Source organism: Carcharodon carcharias, chromosome 20, assembly GCF_017639515.1.
Source record: "Carcharodon carcharias isolate sCarCar2 chromosome 20, sCarCar2.pri, whole genome shotgun sequence".
Classification (NCBI taxonomy): domain Eukaryota; kingdom Metazoa; phylum Chordata; class Chondrichthyes; order Lamniformes; family Lamnidae; genus Carcharodon; species Carcharodon carcharias.
The window spans coordinates 104,534,761-104,556,173 of record NC_054486.1 but is presented as its reverse complement, the minus strand read 5'-3'; the positions used below and the strand labels follow the sequence as shown (position 1 = coordinate 104,556,173).

At 41.5% G+C, this 21,413-nt stretch overlaps 1 protein-coding gene across 4 annotated transcripts in view; it reads left to right on the top strand.

Annotated features, from left to right (window-relative positions):
• The window catches only part of ston2 (stonin 2), a 145,623-nt gene that overhangs the window by 102,281 nt on the left and 21,929 nt on the right, over nt 1–21,413 (top strand). The window contains exon 1 of one of the 4 annotated variants that reach the window (XM_041213890.1): nt 7,718–7,865. The exons of the other annotated variants lie outside the window; for them this stretch is intronic. The gene's annotated coding sequence lies outside the window, so the exon portion shown is untranslated. Of the gene's footprint in view, nt 1–7,717; nt 7,866–21,413 lie in introns of those variants that run through there. 4 annotated transcript variants of the gene reach the window in all.

Genomic DNA, 21,413 nt, shown 5'->3' with positions numbered 1-21,413 from the left:
CCCTCCCAGAAACATGATAGGGTCCCCCTTGTCCTCACTTATCACCCCACCAGCCTCCGCATTCAAAGGATCATCCTCCGCCATTTCCACCAATTCCAGTATGATGCCACCACCAAACACATCTTCCCTTCACCCCCCCCATCGGCATTCCGTAGGGATCGTTCCCTCCGGGACACCCTGATCCACTCCTCCATTACCCACTACTCCTCAACCCCCTCCTATGGCACCACCCCATGCCCACGCAAAAGATGCAACACCTGCCCCTTCACTTCCTCTCTCCTCACCGTCCAAGGGCCCAAACACTCCTTTCAAGTGAAACAGCATTTCACTTGCATTTCCTCCAACTTAGTCTACTGCATTCGTTGCTCCCAATGTGGTCTCCTCTACATTGGAGAGACCAAACGTAAACTGGGCGACCGCTTTGCAGCACACCTGCGGTCTGTCCACAAGAATGACCCAAACCTCCCTGTTGCTTGCCATTTTAACACTCCACCCTGCTCTCTTGCCCACATGTCTGTCCTTGGCTTGCTGCATTGTTCCAGTGAAGCCCAACGCAAACTGGAGGAACAGCACCTCATCTTCTGACTAGGCACTTTACAGCCTTCTGGACTGAATATTGAATTCAACAACTTTAGGTCGTGAGCTCCCTCCCCCATCCACACCCCCTTTCTGTTTCCCCCTTCCTTTTTTTTCCCAATAAATTATATAGATTTTTCTTTTCCCACCTATTTCCATTATTTTTAAATATTTTAAAATATTTTATGCTCTCCCCACCCCCACTAGAGCTATACCTTGAGTCCCCTACCATCCATTCTTAATTAGCACATTCGTTTAGATAATATCACCAACTTTAACACCTATGTGTTCTTTTGTTCTATTGTTGTTGACATCTTTTGATGATCTGCTTCTATCACTGCTTGTTTGTCCCTACAACCACACCCCCCCTCCACTTCTCTCTCTCTCTCTCTCTCTCTTCGCCCCCCACACACACACCTTAAACCAGCTTATATTTCAACTCTTTCTTGGACTCGAACTCAAGTTCTGTCGAAGGTCATGAGGACTTGAAACGTCAACTCCTTTCTTCTCCGTCGATGCTGCCAGACCTGCTGAGTTTTTCCAGGTAATTCTGTTTTTGTTTTGGATTTCCAGCATCCGCAGTTTTTTTGTTTTTATCTCTGAAAACTGAAACAGTTGCTTGGGAAGAGGGGGTGGATTGCAACATTAAAAATGCCAGCATGTTAAAAATCCATAGGATTGCTCACATTCCCCCATTTAACCTGTGTGTGTTAAGAGGAGAGCCAGAAACCCCTGCGGGGATGGTAGATCTGAGATTTAAATATGTAAAAAGGCAAATTTGATTGGTTAGCTACTGGAAGGATGTTTCCTTGTGGAAGAAACTAGAACTAGAGAGCACAGTTTTAAGAATAAGGGGTTTACCATTTAAGACGGAGATTAGGAGAATTTATTTCTCTTCAAGGGTAGTAGTATGTGGAATCCTCTTCAAGAAAGCAGTGGAGACTGGTTCATTGAATTTATTCAAGACAGAGTTAGGCAGATTTTTGATAGACAAGGGAGTTGAGGGTTATGGGGGACAGATGACAAACTGGAGTTGAGACACAACCATATCAGCTATGATCTTATTGAATGGAAAGCAGGCTTGAAGGGCTGAATGGCCTACTCCTGCTCTTAAGTCCTTTGTTCCAATGATATATTTGGAGCAACAGTTTTTTCTTTGGCTGGGTTGATCCCTTTGAGGCATTGTGCATTTAAGCAGAACCTCTTTCTCCATTCAGACATTTACAGTGCTGTGAAATGCAGAATCCTTAATAAATTGGAGGCACATGTATGTTTGAAAGGAATTCTTTCTGTATTTAGCACATTGCCCATCACCAATGGGGAGAGGAGATTGTGCTTTCTTCCTATTTTGAAATTAGTGTATTAGAGACCCATCCCATTTGACTCTTTTCCAACTGTAAGGCCTGTCATCTACCTAGTGGGTGGGTGCATTCTTAGCTGTCATAATACTAAGTGGAAACTGTTGTCCTATCCATTGCTAATGCTCAGAACTTCAATATTAACTGGCTCAAGGTCCAGCAGTGCTGAAAATTGAATTGTGATCCCTGCTTGACATCAGAGTGGCGATTAATAGATCCATTATATCCATGTAAGTGATTTATGGCTGGGAGACCTGCCAAGGATCTTAAGCAGGCTATTTTCTTTTGGTGAAAAGTTAGAATTTTCCGCTTATACTCTGAATTCTCAAGTGCAAGAAAATTGAATTTTCTGGCTTGTTTTTGTGCCACATGCTCCCATTGAGTATTGGCTGAAGATTCACAGTCTCCTCCTCCTGCTCTATGTGGGAAGCCGGGAACATTTCCAGTGCCCGGGGCCAGCATGTTTGCGGAAGTGTCTCCAGCTGCAGCTCCTGGAATCCTGGGTTTCAGAACTTGAGGGCGGCTGGGGACACTGTGGAGCATCCGCGAGGCAGAGTATCATGGATAGCACTTATAGAGAGGTGGTCACACCGCAGGCTAAGAGTCCACAGGCAGGAAGGGAATGGCAGAGCAAGAGGACTAGGCCAGGCAGTGCAGGAATCGCCTGTGGCTATTTCCCTGCAAAACAGATATACCGCTTTGGATACTGTTGAGGGGAATGGCCTCTCAGGGGAAAGCAGCAGCCAAATTCATTGCACCACAGTTGGCTCTGCGGCACAGAGGAGGAGTAAAAAGTGTGGGAATGCAATAGTTATAGGGGATTCAATTGTAAGGGGAATAGATAGGCGTTTCTGTGGCTGCAAACAAGACTCCAGGATGGTATGTTGCCTCCCTGCTGCTAGGGTCAAGGAAGTCTCAGAGAGGCTACAGGACATTCTGAAGGGGGAGGGTGAACAGCCAGTGGTCATGGTACACATTGATACAAATGATGTAGGTAAAAAAAAAGGGATGAGGTCCTAAAAGCAGAATATAGGGAGTTAGGAAGTAAGTTGAGAAATAGGACCTCAAAGGTAGTGATCTCAGGATTACTACCAGTTCCATGTGCTAGTCAGAGTAGAAATAGGATATATCGGATGAATACATGGCTGAAGAGATGATGTGAGGGGGAGGGTTTCAGATTCCTGGGACATTGGGACCAGTACAAACTGGACAGGTTGCACCTGGGCAGGGCTGGGAATGATATCCTAGGGAGAACATTTGGTAGAGTAGTTGGAGAGGGTTTAAACTAAAATGGCAGGGGGATGGGAGCCTATGCAAGGAGTCAGAGGAAGGGGAATCAAGGACAAGAGCAAAAGACAGAAAGGGAAATAAGAAAAGTGATAGGCAGAGAAATCAAGGGCAAGAATCAAACAGGGCCTCAGTGAAAAATAGTGGGAACGGGACAAGTAATGTTAAAAAGATAAGCCTTAAGGCTTTGTGCCTTAATGCAAGGAGCATTCGCAATAAAGTGGATGAATTAATCGCGGAAGTAGATGTAAACAGGTATGATATAGTGAGGATTACGGAGACGTGGCTGCAGGGTGACCAGGGATGGGAACTGAACATCCAGGGGTATTCAGTATTTAGGAAGGACAGACGTAAAGGAAAAGGCGCTGGAGTTGCATTGCTGGTTAAAGAAGAAACTAACGCAATAGTGAGGAAAGGTATTAGTTTCGATGATGTGGAATCTGTACGGATAGAGCTGAGAAACACTAAGGGGCAAAAAACGTTAGTGGGCGTTGTATGTAGACCCCCAAAGTGTGTTTGTGATGTTGGGAATGGCCTTAAACAGGAAATTAGAGATGCATGCAATAAAGGAACAGCTGTAATTATGGGTGACTTTAATGTGCATATAGATTGGGCAAATCAAATTAGTAACAATACCGTAGAGGAGGAATTCCTGGAGTGTATACAGGATGTTTTTCTGGACCAATATGTTGAAGAACCAACTAGAGAACAGGCCATCTTAGACTGGGTATTGTGTAATGAGAAAGGAATAATTGGCAATCTAGTTGTGCGAAGCCCCTTGGGGATGAGTGATCATAATATGATAGAATTCTTCATCAAGATGGAGAGTGACGTTGATTCTGAGACTAGGGTCCTAAATCTTAATAAAGGAAACTACGATGGTATGAAGCGTGAGTTGGCTATGATGCATTGAGAATCGTCACTTAAGGGGATGACGGTGGACAGGCAATGACAAACATTCAAAGAGCGCATGGGTGAACTGCAACAATTGTTTATTCCTGTCTGCTGCAAAAGTAAAACAGGAAAGGTGGCCAAACCATGGCTTACAAGGGAAATTAGACATAGTATTAAATGCAAGGAAGGGGCATACAAATTGGCCAGAAAAAGCAACAGGCCTAAGGATTGGGAGCAGTTTAGAATTCAGCAAAGGAGGGCCAAGGGATTGATTAAGAAGTGGAAAATAGAGTATGAGAGTAAGCTTGTGGGGAATATAAAAACCGACTAAAAATTTCCATAAGTATGTGAAGAGAGAAAGATTGGTGAAGACAAATGTAGGTCCCTTACAGTCAGAAACAGGGGAATTTATAATGGGGAACAAAGAAATGGCTGACCAACTAAATACATACTTTGGTTCTGTCTTCACAAAGGAGGACACAAATAACATACCAGAAATGTTGGGGAACACAGGGTTTAGTGGAAGGGAGGAACTGATAGGAATCAATATTAGTAGGGAAATGGTGTTGGGGAAACTGATGGGATTGAAGGCCGATAAATCCCCAGGGCCTGATAATCTACATCCCAGAGTACTTAAGGAAGTGGCCCTAGAAATAGCGGATGCATTGGTGGTCATCTTCCAAGATCCGACAGACTCTGGAACTGTTCCTACAGATTGGAGGGTAGCAAATTTAACCCCACTATTTAAAAAGGGATGTAGAGAGAAAACAGGGAATTATAGACCTGATGTCAGCAGTGGGGAAGATTCTAGAGTCCATTCTCAAAGATGTAATAGCTCAGCATGGAAAACAATGGCAGAATCGGACAGAGTCAGCATGGATTTATGAAAGGGAAATCATGTTTGACAAATCTTCTGGAATTTTTTGAGAATGTAACTAGTAGAGTTGATGAGGGGGAGCCAGTGGATGTGGTTTATTTGGCCTTTCAGAAGGCTTTCAGCAAAGTCCCACATAAGAGATTGGCATGTAAAATTAAAGCGCATGGGATTGGGGGTAGTGTATTGAGATGATAGAAAACTGGTTGGCAGACAGGAAACAAAGAGTAGGAATAAATGGGTCTTTTTCTGAATGGCAGGCAGTGACTAGTGGGGTACTGCAGGGATCAGTGCTGGGACCCCAGTTATTCACAATGTATATTAATGATTTAGATGAGGGAACTAAATATAATGTCTGCAAATTTGCAGATGACACAAAGCTGGGTGGGAGGGTGAGCTGTGAGGATGCAGAGATGCTTCAGTGTGATTTGGACAAGCTGAGTGAGTGGGCAAATGCATGGCTGATGCAGTATAATGTGGATAAATGTGAGGTTATCCATTTTGGTAGCAAAAACAGGAAGGCAGTTTATTATCTGAATAGCTATAAATTGAGAGAGGGGAAGTGCAACGAGACCTGGGTGTTCTCATACATCAGTCACTAAAGGTAAGCATGCAGGTGCAGCAGGCGGTAAAGAAGGCAAATGGTATGTTGGCCTTCATAGCCAAAGGATTCGAGTATAGGAACTAGGATGTCTTGCTGCAATTGTACAGGGCATTGGTGAGACTACACCTGGAATGTTGTGTGCAGTTTTGGTCTCCTTATCTGAGGAAGGATGTACTTGCTATAGAGGGAGTGCAGCGAAGGTTTACCCGACTGATTCCTGGGATGGTGGGACTGACATATGAGGAGAGATTGAGTCAGTTAGGATTATATCACTGGAGTTCAGAAGAATGAGGGGGGATCTCATAGAAATTTATAAAATTCTAACAGGACTAGACAGGGTAGATGCAGGAAGGATGTTCCCGATGGTGGGGGAGTCCAGAACCAGGGGTCACAGTCTGAGGATATGGGGTAGACCATTTAGGACTGAGATGAGGAGAAATTTCTTCACCCAGAGAATGGTGAGCCTATGGAATTCGTTACCACAGAAAGTAGTTGAGACCAAAACATTGTATGTTTTCAAGAAGGAGTTAGATATAGCTCTTGGGGCAAAAGGCATCAAAGGATATGGGGAGAAAGTGGGAGCAGTCTATTGAGTTGGACGATCAGCCATGGTGGAGCAGGCTCAAAGGGACGAATGGCCTATTCCTACTCCTAGTTTCTGTGTTTCTAAGTGTCAGTGGTCTCATTGAACTTTGAGACACCGACTGACTGGGCTTTATCTCTTCCGACTCTGCTGCAACACTTGGTCCCTGATCTGACGCCTGACTGAATTTTTGCCTGGAGGAAGAACCCCCTTTGTTTTGCAGCCAGTCCAGGCCAATACTATGGATAACTATGAACGGATTGCACTAAAGATCTTTCCTTTGTCAGCCTGTCAATTCTAACTTCTAACAGAGATTATTTGATCTCACATATAGGATGGACAGAATTGTAGAATGGTTACAGCAGAGAAATTATGTCTTTTTTTATCCTTTCATGGGATGTTGACGTCACTGGCTAGGCCAGCATTTATTGCCCATTCCTAATTACCCTTGTACAGAAGGCATTTTAAGAGTCAACCACATTGCTGTGGGTCTGGAGTCACATGTAGGCCAGACCAGGGTAAGGATGGCAGATTTCCTTCCCTACAGAACATTAATGAGCCAGATGGGTTTTTACAACAATCGGCAATGGTTTCGTGGTCATCATCAGACTTTTAATTCCAAATTTTGTATTGAATTCACATTTCACCATCTGCCGTTGTGGGATTCGAACTCGGATACCCAGAGCATTACCCTGGGTCTCTTGAATAACAGTCCAGTGACAATACCACTGTGCACCTGCCTTTTGGTTCCCCTAAGTTCGAAATGATCACACTTTTATTTAAAATGCTGGAGCTTCATCGAGTGTATTTCTTACGCTCTCCATGTGGCTGGTGGACTAATACATTGGTGCTTGGCACCTGACTGCAACGGTGCAGTAAATCACAGAATCACAAAATGTAACGCCCTGGATGTACACTTGCACAATAATTAGTTCCTAGCTCTTGAAGACACCCCATTTGAAATGGATTTGTTTCCTGCTTGTCTGTCATCTTTTGTAGATGGAAGGATGTCGGCTAGCCGTTACAAAGGCTGTTTATTCATCATGTCTATGCCTCTGCAAAGAGCAGCTCAGCTAGTCCCATTCCTTTTCCCTTTCTTGATAACACTCTAAATGTTTTCCCTTTGGAATGCATTTTTTAAAAATGTATCAGAATCTGCTTTCCTTGTTACTTTGCTGAACATGAATGAGCATGCCGCTTCTGTGAGGGACCGAATTGACTCAATAAGTCTTGCTGTGTGGTTGCACAAATGAGGATTTGTGTGATGGATTTGCAAGTCATAAATAAAATTAGCGTTTTAAAATTATTAGATTTAGTTAGTGCACCACTACTAGCATGAAACAACTAAACCTGCAAAAGCTTTTTGTTTAAAGCCTTCTGGTTGTACAGCCTTGACATAGGGATAAATAGGCTGAAGTCTTGCAAAAATTAAACAATCTGTTATCTTGAAAAGCTTTTTTATATGCTGTGGGTGTCCCGCGTTGTGTTGTGTCATCTTTAAATCTGTTTGACCTGAGCAGTTAAATGCCAGCCTGTCCCAGGCAGACATGCAGACGCAAGTCCTTCTCATGCATGCAGTGTGCATAATTCGTCCATCACATGACAAGAGAAACGATAGTGTCAGAGAAGAATCTGCTGGGAACTGAACTACAAACTTATCAAAACGGAGCCTAACTTTGAGAGTGTTGAGTGAGTACTCCTAACACCTTTTGCCAATGAACTTCCTAACCTTACATGAATATTTCTTTGTTCCCTGTAAACAAAATTGTTGATCTAGGGAATTTTAGGTCTTTTGGTTTGTACGGAGTAGTAACCTGATATTGGCATTTTAATTTCAGAGCTTGCGTTAGCATGAGAAAAGTGGGTGTTATTTTGACCTTTCATGCATTTTTGTTGGTAGTCGAGTAAAGTTCAGGAGATAATTTCTTAGCACAGGATCCAGGATAATGCATTATATCTTGAGTTTTGTAAAATTAAAAATAATTAAATCAGTTTATTACCCATTTCAATTTTTAACAAATGAAAGTAGAAATGAACAAGTTTGTGCTTGTTGTAAGAATAGTGTAGCACAGAAGCAAACATTTAAATTGTTTTGTGGGATTTGTGGAATATAAAAGGTTTTGTTTCACTTATTTACAGATTGCTTCAGTTTGGATACAAATTGGGTTTTGTGCTTTGAAGAATAGACAAATGAATGTTTGTGGGCTTCTGTTGGAGTTTTAATGAATTCGGTGCTTTTTACAAATCTGAGCCTTGTGTATTCATGAGGTTGATGTATTAGCCAGCTGGAATGTTTAAAAGACTGCAGCCTGATCTAGAAGAATTGAGTTGCTGATTTGTATTGCCATCAGTGCTTAGCAACAGGTTTAGCTTCATTTTTTTTTTGCTCTGTTCTTATAGCTTGTTAGAAACAGCTGAAAAGCTCTTGCCTATTTATGATTTCAGTGCAGATAAGTCGGCCTTCAACCCTTGTAACTTAAACAATATTATTATGACCTTATTGCCCATTTTCTGTTGATTGTCATAACAGCTGTGTTTTATGATTATTCAGTTTAGAAATGTTTAGAAAGGAATGGTATGTCTTGTGCATTTTTGCTTTTTGAGATTGCTATAGTTATTCCCCAACCATCTCCAATTATCCCCGTGGATTTGTGCTGTTATTTTCAGATCAGAGGTAGGACATTTTGGCAAGCACTTTCAGTGCCACTACTTTAAGATATGCTTCTGCTGTGTGGGAAAGGATATTTCCAGAATTAATTTCGCCACAAGGAATATCACAAAGTCTCTGCTGTTCACGCTACCTGTAAATGACAAAGTGGAAAATACTTCTAGAATGTGATAGATAATAAGTTTCGCTGATGAGACCATGTTATGTAACCAGGTTAGCATTAAATGACTACGCGCAAAGAAATTTAACCAAATTAAGGAATTAGATAAGAATTTTAAGCTGGATAATCTAAAGGTAATATCAAATGAAATAGGGAGCAAGAAATGTGACCACAATAGATGTCTATCCATCAGCGAAGAATAAATGGAAATAATTTGGAGGGTTTGGCATTTATTTCACAGAAGTTTTCTCTTATTTTTGCAACAACTCTAATCAAGTCTGATTAATGTCTTTTACTGTTAGAACATATTTCGAACTTTGATACATCTGAGGGAATTTACATGAGACACGCAGATATTTGTGAGATTAGGGCTCAGCACAGACACGGGTCGAATAGCCTCCTGCACTGTTTTGTTCTGTGATAATGTAAGTTAGAAAGAGATACTGAAGTTTTCATAAGAGGAAAATTTTGAAAATTAATGAACAAAATGATTCCTCTTCATTCATCACTTCTCAGTTGACCTGGCTGAGGCTGGTAAATTTTTGTCATGGAATACTTGAACATGAAGGTGTATTATTGGTATACCAAAAGTTGTTTGTTGGAATGCTAGGTATAAGGTAATGCTACAGGATATAACAGCTTTTTTTTTTGTTTGTTCATTCGTTTGTACCCTAACACATTATAGTTGGAGGCTACTGTGATGAGGACATGTTTCACAAAGTGATTGCTAGGACCACAGAAATACTTAGAGAGTTTGAATAGGAAAATGAAAGGACAAGCTGAGAGCCTTCCCTTGGCCTAATGCATGTCCTGTAAACCTGGTTCAGCAGGTGATCATTAACTTTGAACTTCTGCTGGCAAAAGGGTCAGAGATCCATTTGCTGGCACCGGATGGAAGAAAATTTCACAGGAAAGGCAAGTGGTTAATATGGTTTCACAGCTGATATTCTGTATAAATTTATAACCTTGAAACCATAATTACGAGATGTGTTGCATTCCCTATAAATGAAATCTTTAGATACTGCTGAGAGAACAGACCTCCGTTTATCCCTTAACTTCAATCAACATCTTGCCTCCAAAAGACCAAGCAAGATTAGCAAGTAAAGAATTGCAATCAAAAACCTAAGCCTACAGTACAATGTGCTTGTACACGTTAGATTTATAGGTGACAAAAGTGTAATCTGGCTGCAAGTAGCTACTTCTACTGCTGACTTGCTTTCATTAATCATCCTGCAAAACCCTTTATCTTGGAATGCTAGTTCAGGAAAAGTCCATGAAATAAAATTCCAATGAATATGTTTCAATGATGTTAACACTTTTGATGCTATGAGTGAATTAAATCAAGTGAAAATAGCAAAGATGAAAAACAAAATACAACAAATTAGAATATAAGGTTGAAAAACACGGTAATATTAGTAACTGCAGTAAAATATAATTGTATTTAATATAAATGTATACCAGTAAATGATAATGAAGTTGATGCTTATTGAATAAATTACTTATTTTATCATTCTTAAATCTCAAAGTACACACACATAACTATTTGGATTGTTTAGACTGTCTTCTGCCAAAAGCAAATGCATCGTAATCAAACAGATAGAATCCTGTTGTCTGTTTTTGTTACACTTAGTGCGCTATGTCTGATACTTTTACACACAATTTGTACGAAATAACACCTCTGAATGCAGCTTGTTAGTGTTTGAATAAACACTCACCCCACATTATTCCACAAAGTGAGTTCACAGTTTCAACTGTGCGATCACGATAAGAAGCCAAGCATGTGTGGCGTTTTACTTCCAAAAATAAATATAAGGGCAAGGATAGGGTGCCGTAGGCTAATCTTGTATACTGTTAATAAAAGCCCTAAGGACAATCTTGATAGAAACTAAAGAAGAAAGAAAAATCAGAACATTTGAATTAGCAAACATGCACTAGTTATGCATAGATGCATGACTTTGCACATCAAATGTGTTGAACTACCATTTCAGTAAGAACTTAAAGGCACGTCATAATGAAAAATAAATATGAACTAAAAGTCAGCAGCTACTGAAACATTTTATTCTGAGATATAATGCACTTGTGTATTCTTGTATATTCAAAATCCATGATTGTGCGTGGGAGCTTGGTATTGTCAATAATTTCCCTTTTATGCAATAAAACCGAGGATGTGGATTCGCTGAGAGGCATACATTAACCATAGCATAGAGCAACACTCACATGACATGTGAAAATTGGATAGTAATTAAGTTCAGTGCATTGTTTATAACTATATTACTAAAAGTGGTCTTGAACTTAATCCTTCCAAGCAGCAAAATGTTTAAAGTCCTATTTTCTGCTGGTTATCGGAATATGAACTTGATATGAATAGGCGTAAAACTGTCCACAACTTGTCACTGAATTGCATCTAAGAAAATGAACTGTTCATACTGATACCGTTGCCAGGGTTTTACTCACATTGGTGCAGACGCATTGAGCAGTAGAGAAATTAGATTTTTGCTTTGCATGCAAATGTGACTTTGGGAGTTCTTTATTGCTGATATTTGCTGACAAAAGTGGAAAAAAATGGTCAATGTTTCAGCCCTAGAACGTATGCTTGGTTGAGTACAAATAGGATAAATAATTTACATCCAGTAGCACAATTATCTCTACATGATGAAAAAGGTTTTTCTGTAAAATGTTTGGCTAATGAAAGGATTTCAAATCCTTTTTTTTAACCAAAGCACAACAAAGCACTATCAAGCACTAGTGAAAATTCTAGCTTGTAGAGGGATCTGGATTTTTAGTCTGAAAATGTTTGGCCCTGCCATGTACATAGTTGTTTCTTTTTTAAAAATTCTATCCTTGTAAGAAATTGATGTTTGCTTCTGAGATCTTGCTGGACAAAATTTTGTGTCAGCATTTTTGTGGGCGAGTAATCGTGATTACAAATGTCCTTGGGAAGGGTGGGTGACAGAGGGAGGGAAGTTATAAGAACCTTGGAGACGATTGTTATTCAGCGTCAAAAATATTTGGCCAAAGGCTGAGGATGACAATACCATGCAAGTCTGGGTATAACTAAATCTTTGTTCACAACTTGTTACTGCATTTTACAATCGATGTAAGTTGGTATGTTTGGATCAAGGGGTCATGCTAGTTTGGATGCCAAGTCTGTGTTGTCAGCTGTTATAAGCCAGCACTGCAGTTAGGCTGGGTCAGTGGATAAATGCACCAATTGATATGGTACTAATTTAAAGAACCACAAAGGGCCCCAGTTTTTATCCAAGAATTAAGATAAATTAAATTACTATTACAGCATTCCAAGAGTTAACCATAACTTAAGTAAAGTATCAAAACCTCAAGAACTCATGGATACTTATTTATGCCTTCAGTAACCTGCTTTAATGATTTTTATAACCAGAGCACGTGAAGTGTCCAACCCATTAAAATAGATCTGGATTTTTTATTTATGAAGGGAACTACTACCTGAGCAGTATAAACCTCAAGAGTGGAATGGTAGACTTGTGGAAAGAAGCTTTATTTATTTACAATGTTACTTTCAGTGCAAGTCAATAGTTGGGTGAGTCACAGGTGGCTAAGCAACTGAATGCTGTATACTTCCCTGAATAGAGAACAAACCAGTTATTGTTAACATGGTTTCATTAAAATGGCATGTGAAACTTTTGTTTATACCTATTTAAATTGTGAAAATGGGCAACAGTACAAATGTATAGATTTTCTCCGTCCAAATTTGGGTTGTCTGAAGATAACATTGATGTCACATTAGGGTGAAGAACTTTTGGTACAAATCTAGGAGCAACCTGAATGTAATGTAAACTGCTTCTGTGCACAACATTAATGGGTTTTGGTTTAAACGCTAATTTTTGCTGAAACATATTATTATCTGTTTACTGGATAAACCTGATGTTAATAGTGTTCTCTTCATTTCATTGAGACTCAGTTCATTTTATGCATTTTTATACACAGGTTCAAAATGTAAAAGAAAAAATAATTAGCTTGTAATCACTGGACAATGTTCATTCATGTGTAGGTTGTATAGTTACAGTGAACTAAAATTCAGGTTCAGGAACAGTGTTAAAGGAACAAACTGTTCTGTTCCCAGCTTGTTTTTAAGTGGTATATATTCAAATACTGTAAAATTAAATTGCGCTAAATCAAGTTTTAGTTTAAAAACTGTGAAGGAGTATGCATTTTTATTTCTGATTCTTGAATTCAATTTTAAATTCTATGATTTTAATAAACCTGCCACACTTTTAGTCTTTTCAGGACTGCAGTAACATTTTACTCACAATAATTGAGTGAAAGCTTTGGTCCTGGATCATGCTAGATTGCAGATGAGGTTGAAGAGTTATCAAGCTAAAAACAGTGAACTGGCAAACTGTGCTAAGGAATAGTACCATCCCCTGAAAGCAGCATTTCCTGATAGCAAGTTTCTGACTTTTTACCAATGAAAGGCTACCTGTCTTTGCCATTGGGAAACTAAAACTGGAAATAAATTATGAAAATAACATGGAAATAAAGGCACCTTGATCAAGATTTTACTCTCAATCAACATCAGATTATAATTCTCTCGTTTGTGGGAACTTGCTGTGTGCAAATTAGCTGTTACATTCCTTATGGTACAAAAGTAATTACGTTTCAAGTATTTCATTAGCTGTAATGTGCTTTAAGACATGCTGAAGTTGTGAAAGGGGGGTAAAAATGCAAGTACTTTCTTTATTTAACCCAGGGTGCTGTTTCTCCTAATTCCTACTCATTGCATATGTAGCTTCAGAAGCTGTTAACAGTCTTGGCATACAGACCGGGAGGGAGAAAGCTGAAAGCTCTGGCAAATATTACCGGAATCAGAGTTGATTTCCAAAAATTTAATCAATGAATCTTGCCACATTTTATTTGTTAAATTGTGTTATTAAAGACTTTCACGACTTTATCTATAATCATGCTCCAGAAGTAACATGAATCTCAGGTAAAAATGTATGGAATAATGATCAGAAACAACATTTTATATCCTTAAAAAAAATCTCCATTGCATTCATGTGACAAAATGTGTTAATTATGCATCTTTTGAATCCAACCACAGTTTATTTGAATTTAATAAATTTTTCCCTTTAGACTTTTAACAACAAAAGTACACACAAAAGCCAGGCAAGCCAAATAGTCTCAAACAACACACTTCTTTAACTGAGATAGAATAATAAATTTAAGTTTTTCAGATGCATTGTCTGTAATCTTTAGAAAATGTTGAAGTTACTGGTTTAGTCCTTCATATAAATTTTAAATTAAGTAATAGGATTTAATTTCCTGCAGTTAGAATGATTCAATTTCAGCTATTATTCAGGAACTTGCATGTAGGAACAGGGGACAATTATGATCCAGTGAGCCTGCTCCATGTTTTAGACACAAGGCGGAATAGTACCACCTTAAGTCTTTAAATGCCGACTGAGACCATATGCAGATCCTGACGCCAATGGCCTGAGCTTCCTGCCTGCCTTTGCAATCTTTCCAAGGTAGCTCCGCCTCCTGGAGCCCCATCCAGTTAGGGACAGTGGCAGGCTGGAGGGCCAGTGGGAGTGCACAGGGGTGTAGTCAGCTGGCAGCACAAATGGGCAAAGTATGCACTGCGGTTAGAGACATTGGGATCACCTGAAGATGGTGGTACCCATTGAGACATGTAAAAAAAATCTATAAAAATAGATATAGCTACAGCTGCTAGGGAAATGAACATACATACAAATTAGGCGCAGGAGTAAGCCACTTGGCCCTTCAAGCCTGCTCTGCCATTCAGTAAGATCATGGCTGATCTGAATGTAACCTCAACCCCACATTCCTGCCTACCCCTGATAACATTTCAACCCCTTGTTAATCAAGAATCTATCTAGCTCTGCCTTAACAACATTTCAAGACTCTGTTTCCACCGCCTTTTGAGGGAGAGAGTTCCAAAGACTCTCAACCCTCTGAGAAAAAGATTTCTCCTCATCTCTGTCTTAAATGAGTGACCTCTTATTTTTAAATAGTGACTCCGAATTCTAGGTTCTCCCGAGGAAACATCCTCTCCACACCCACCCTGACAAGACCCCTCAGGATCTTAAAGCTTTCAATTAAGTTGCCTCATACTCTTCTAAATTCCAGTGGATACAAGCCTAACCTGCCCAGCCTTTGCTCATAGGACAACCCGACCATTCCTGGTATTAGACTAGTAAACTTTCTCTGAACTGCTTCTAACACATTTATATCTTTCTTTAAATAAGGACACCAGTACTCTACACAGTACTCTAGATGTGGTCTCACCAATGCCCTACTTTTGTAACCAATTCCCCGCATAAATTATAACATTCTATTACCTTTCCTAATTACCTGCTGTACCTGCATACTAATTTTTTGTGATTCATGCACTAGGACACCCAGATCCCTCTGAATCTCAGAGCTCTGCAATCTCTCACCATTTATATAACCTTTTTTATTCTTCCTGCCAAAATAAACAATTTCATATTTGCCCAAATTACACTCCATTTTGCCAGATCTTTGCCCACTCACTTAGCTTATCTATGTCACTTTGTAGCCTTCTTACATCCTCTTCACAATTGACTTTCCTACCTATGTTTGCATCATCAGCAAATTTAGGAACCATTTCTTTGGTCCCTTCATCCAAGTCATTTATATAAATTATAAAAAGTTGACCCCAGCACTGATCCCTGTGGCACACCATTTGTCACATCCTGACAACCAGAAAAGGACCCATTTATTCCAACTCTGTGCTTCCTGTTAGCTAGCCAATCTTCTATCCATGCCAATGTGTTATCCCCTACGCCATGAGCCTTTATTTTCTGCAATAACCTTTGATGTGGCACTTCATCAAATGCTTTCTGGAAATCTAAGGATACTACATCCACTGGTTCCCTATTACCTACAGCACATGGGACTCCTTCAAAGAAGTCCAATAAATTGGTTAAACATGATCTCCCTTTTACAAAACCACGTTGCCTGATTGCCTTGAATTTTTCTAAGTGCCCTGCTATAACATCCTTAATAATAGCTTCCAACATTTTCTTTATGACAGACAGCAGGCTATATTAGACCTGGTATTGTGCAATGAGATGGGAGTATTAATGATCTCAACGATAAAAGCAAAAAAACTGCGGATGCTGGAAATCCAAAACAAAAACAGAATTACCTGGAAAAACTCAGCAGGTCTGGCAGCATCGGCGGAGAAGAAAAGAGTTGACGTTTCGAGTCCTCATGACCCTTCGACAGAACTTGAGTTCGAGTCCAGGAAAGAGCTGAAATATAAGCTGGTTTAAGGTGTGTGTGTGGGGGGCGGAGAGATAGAGAGACAGAGAGGTGGAGGGGGGGGTTGTAGGGACAAACAAGCAGTGATAGAAGCAGATCATCAAAAGATGTCAACCACAATAGTACAATAGAACACATAGGTGTTAAAGTTAAAGTTGGTGATATTATCTAAACGAATGTGCTAATTAAGAATGGATGGTAGGGCACTCAAGGTATAGCTCTAGTGGGTTTTTTTTTTATTTTTTTTATATAATGGAAATAGGTGGGAAAAGGAAAATCTTTATAATTTATTGGGAAAAAAAAAGAAGGGGGAAACAGAAAGGGGGTGGGGATGGGGGAGGGAGCTCACGACCTAAAGTTGTTGAATTCAATATTCAGTCCGGAAGGCTGTAAAGTCCCTAGTCGGAAGATGAGGTGTTGTTCCTCCAGTTTGCGTTGGGCTTCACTGGAACAATGCAGCAAGCCAAGGACAGACATGTGGGCAAGAGAGCAGGGTGGAGTGTTAAAATGGCAAGCGACAGGGAGGTTTGGGTCATTCTTGCGGACAGACCGCAGGTGTTCTGCAAAGCGGTCGCCCAGTTTACGTTTGGTCTCTCCAGTGTAGAGGAGACCACATTGGGAGCAACGAATGCAGTAGACTAAGTTGGAGGAAATGCAAGTGAAATGCTGCTTCACTTGAAAGGAGTGTTTGGGTCCTTGGACGGTGAGGAGAGAGGAAGTGAAGGGGCAGGTGTTGCATCTTTTGCGTGGGCAAGGGGTTGTGCCATAGGAGGGGGTTGAGGAGTAGGGGGTGATGGAGGAGTGGACCAGGGTGTCCCGGAGGGAGCGATCCCTACGGAATGCCGATAAGGGGGGTGAAGGGAAGATGTGTTTGGTAGTGGCATCATGCTGAAGTTGGCGGAAATGGCGGAGGATGATCCTTTGAATGCGGAGGCTGGTGGGGTGATAAGTGAGGACAAGGGGGACCCTATCATGTTTCTGGGAGGGAGGAGAAGGAGTGAGGGCGGATGCGCGGGAGATGGGCCGGACACGGTTGAGGGCCCTGTCAACGACCGTGGGTGGAAAACCTCGGTTAAGGAAGAAGGAGGACATGTCAGAGGAACTGTTTTTGAATGTAGCATCATCGGAACAGATGCGACGGAGGCGAAGGAACTGAGAGAATGGGATGGAGTCCTTACAGGAAGTGGGGTGTGAGGAGCTGTAGTCGAGATAGCTGTGGGTGTCGGTGGGTTTGTAATGGATATTGGTGGACAGTCTATCACCAGAGATTGAGACAGAGAGGTCAAGGAAGGGAAGGGAAGTGTCAGAGATGGACCACGTGAAAATGATGGAGGGGTGGAGATTGGAAGCAAAATTAATAAATTTTTCCAAGTCCTGACGAGAGCATGAAGCAGCACCAAAGTAATCATCGATGTACCGGAGAAAGAGTTGTGGAAGGGGGCCGGAGTAGGACTGCAACAAGGAATGTTCCACATACCCCATAAAGAGACAGGCATAGCTGGGGCCGATGCGGGTACCCATAGCCACACCTTTTATTTGGAGGAAATGAGAGGAGTTGAAGGAGAAATTGTTCAGCGTGAGAACAAGTTCAGCCAGATGGAGGAGAGTAGTGGTGGATGGGGATTGTTCGGGCCTCTGTTCGAGGAAGAAGCTAAGGGCCCTCAGACCATCCTGGTGGGGGATGGAGGTGTAGAGGGATTGTACGTCCATGGTGAAGAGGAAGCGGTAGGGGCCAGGGAACTGGAAATTGTTGATGTGACGTAAGGTGTCAGAGGAATCACGGATGTAGGTGGGAAGGGACTGGACAAGGGGAGAGAGAAGGGAGTCAAGATAACGAGAAATGAGTTCTGTGGGGCAGGAGCAAGCTGAGACGATCAGCTTGCTCCTGCCCCACAGAACTCATTTCTCGTTATCTTGACTCCCTTCTCTCTCCCCTTGTCCAGTCCCTTCCCACCTACATCCGTGATTCCTCTGACACCTTACGTCACATCAACAATTTCCAGTTCCCTGGCCCCTACCGCTTCCTCTTCACCATGGACGTACAATCCCTCTACACCTCCATCCCCCACCAGGATGGTCTGAGGGCCCTTAGCTTCTTCCTCGAACAGAGGCCCGAACAATCCCCATCCACCACTACTCTCCTCCGTCTGGCTGAACTTGTTCTCACGCTGAACAATTTCTCCTTCAACTCCTCTCATTTCCTCCAAATAAAAGGTGTGGCTATGGGTACCCACATCGGCCCCAGCTATGCCTGTCTCTTTATGGGGTATGTGGAACATTCCTTGTTGCAGTCCTACTCCGGCCCCCTTCCACAACTCTTTCTCCGGTACATCGATGATTACTTTGGTGCTGCTTCATGCTCTCGTCAGGACTTGGAAAAATGTATTAATTTTGCTTCCAATCTCCACCCCTCCATCATTTTCACGTGGTCCATCTCTGACACTTCCCTTCCCTTCCTTGACCTCTCTGTCTCAATCTCTGGTGATAGACTGTCCACCAATATCCATTACAAACCCACCGACTCCCACAGCTATCTCGACTACAGCTCCTCACACCCCACTTCCTGTAAGGACTCCATCCCATTCTCTCAGTTCCTTCGCCTCCGTCGCATCTGTTCCGATGATGCTACATTCAAAAACAGTTCCTCTGACATGTCCTCCTTCTTCCTTAACCGAGGTTTTCCACCCACGGTCGTTGACAGGGCCCTCAACCGTGTCCGGCCCATCTCCCGCGCATCCGCCCTCACTCCTTCTCCTCCCTCCCAGAAACATGATAGGGTCCCCCTTGTCCTCACTTATCACCCCACCAGCCTCCGCATTCAAAGGATCATCCTCCGCCATTTCCGCCAACTTCAGCATGATGCCACTACCAAACACATCTTCCCTTCACCCCCCTTATCGGCATTCCGTAGGGATCGCTCCCTCCGGGACACCCTGGTCCACTCCTCCATCACCCCCTACTCCTCAACCCCCTCCTATGGCACAACCCCTTGCCCACGCAAAAGATGCAACACCTGCCCCTTCACTTCCTCTCTCCTCACCGTCCAAGGACCCAAACACTCCTTTCAAGTGAAGCAGCATTTCACTTGCATTTCCCCCAACTTAGTCTACTGCATTCGTTGCTCCCAATGTGGTCTCCTCTACATTGGAGAGACCAAACGTAAACTGGGCGACCGCTTTGCAGAACACCTGCGGTCTGTCCGCAAGAATGACCCAAACCTCCCTGTCGCTTGCCATTTTAACACTCCACCCTGCTCTCTTGCCCACATGTCTGTCCTTGGCTTGCTGCATTGTTCCAGTGAAGCCCAACGCAAACTGGAGGAACAACACCTCATCTTCCGACTAGGGACTTTACAGCCTTCCGGACTGAATATTGAATTCAACAACTTTAGGTCGTGAGCTCCCTCCCCCATCCCCACCCCCTTTCTGTTTCCCCCTTCTTTTTTTTTTCCCAATAAATTATAAAGATTTTCCTTTTCCCACCTATTTCCATTATATAAAAAAAAATAAAAATAAAAAAAAAACCCACTAGAGCTATACCTTGAGTGCCCTACCATCCATTCTTAATTAGCACATTCGTTTAGATAATATCACCAACTTTAACTTTAACACCTATGTGTTCTATTGTACTATTGTGGTTGACATCTTTTGATGATCTGCTTCTATCACTGCTTGTTTGTCCCTACAACCACACCAACCCCCTCCACCTCTCTGTCTCTCTATCTCTCCGCCCCCCACACACACACCTTAAACCAGCTTATATTTCAGCTCTTTCCTGGACTCGAACTCAAGTTCTGTCGAAGGGTCATGAGGACTCGAAACGTCAACTCTTTTCTTCTCCGCCGATGCTGCCAGACCTGCTGAGTTTTTCCAGGTAATTCTGTTTTTGTATTAATGATCTCATAGTGAAGGCGCTCCTAGATAGCAGCAACCATAATATGATTGAATTTTACATCCAGTTTGAGGGAAAGAAGAGTGAGTCTGAGACTAAGTTTTTATAAGGGCAATTATGAGGACATGAAAGCTGAGCTGACGAAAATGAATTGGCAAATTAGGTTAAGGGATAGGTCGGTAGAGATGCAGTGGCTAATATTTAAGGGGATTTTTCAGAATTCACAAAATAGATACATTCCAACGAATAAGAAAAAATCCAAGGTACAGGCGCACCATCCGTGGTTAACTAGAAAGGTTAAAGATAGTATCAAACTTAAAGAAAAAGCATATAATTGTGCAAAGACAGGTGGAAGGCCAGAAGATTGGATAGAATATAAGGAATAGCAAAGGATGACTAAAAGACTAATAAGTAAAAGACTAATAAGGAGGAAAAATTAGAATATGAGGGGAAACTAGCCAGAAATATAAAAACAGATAGTAAGAGTTTTTATAAATACTTAAAAAAAAAGAGTTAACAAAGTGAGTGTTGGTCCTATAGAAAGTGAGTCTGGAGAATTGATATTGGAAAACAAAGAGATGGCAGATGAATTGAATAGATATTTTGCATCAGTTTTCACTATAGAGGATACAAATAACATCTCAGAAGCAGCTGTAAACCAGGAGATGAAAGTGGGGATGGAAGCCTGAAAAATTAGTCACCAGAGAAGTGGTACTGAGTAAATTGTTGGAGCTGTGGGCTGACAAGAGCCCGGGTCCTGATGAACTTCATCCTAGGTTCTTAAAAGAAGTGTCTGGTGAGATAGTTGATGCATTGATTTTAATTTCCCAAAACTCTCTAGCTTTGGGGAAGGTTCCATGAGATTGGAAGATAGCAAATGTAACTCCATTATTCAAAAAGGGAGGGAGACAGAAAGCAGGAAACTACAGGCAACCATTGTTTCAGATTTCCAGCATCCGCAGTATTTTGCTTATAGTTGAACTACAGGCCAGCTAGTTTAACATTTGTTGTAGGGAAAATGTTAGAAGCTATTATTAAAGGAGTTTTAGCAGGGCACTTGAATAAGTTCAAGGTAATCAGGCAGAGTCAACATGGTTTTTAAAAAGAGAAATCATGTTTAACCAACTTATTGGAGTTCTTTGAGGAAGTAACGTGCTTTGAATAAATGGGAACAGGTGGATTTACTGTACTTAGGTTTCCAGAAGATATTTGGTAAAATGCCACATCAAAGGTT